This window comes from Merops nubicus, unplaced genomic scaffold (assembly GCF_000691845.1).
Source record: "Merops nubicus isolate BGI_N331 unplaced genomic scaffold, ASM69184v1 scaffold16373, whole genome shotgun sequence".
In the NCBI taxonomy this organism is placed as follows: Eukaryota; Metazoa; Chordata; class Aves; order Coraciiformes; family Meropidae; genus Merops; species Merops nubicus.
In genome coordinates this window covers 19208-19453 of record NW_008599737.1, presented here as the reverse complement: position 1 = coordinate 19453, position 246 = coordinate 19208, and positions in this window count along the sequence as shown.

Below are 246 nucleotides of genomic sequence, written 5' to 3'. Positions count from 1 at the left end.
CGCCCCAGCAGCAGATTTCAGGGGAAAGGCCCAGAAACAAGACAGAAGTGGTTTTATTTTCCTCTCTAAGTCACGGAGAAGAATCAATCAATGAGGAGGGCTGGAGCCCCGCTCCCTCCCGCCCCAGCAGCAGATTTCAGGGGAAAGGCCCAGAAACAAGACAGAAGTGGTTTTATTTTCCTCTCTAAGTCACGGAGAAGAATCAATCAATGAGGAGGGCTGGAGCCCCGCTCCCTCCAGGCCCGG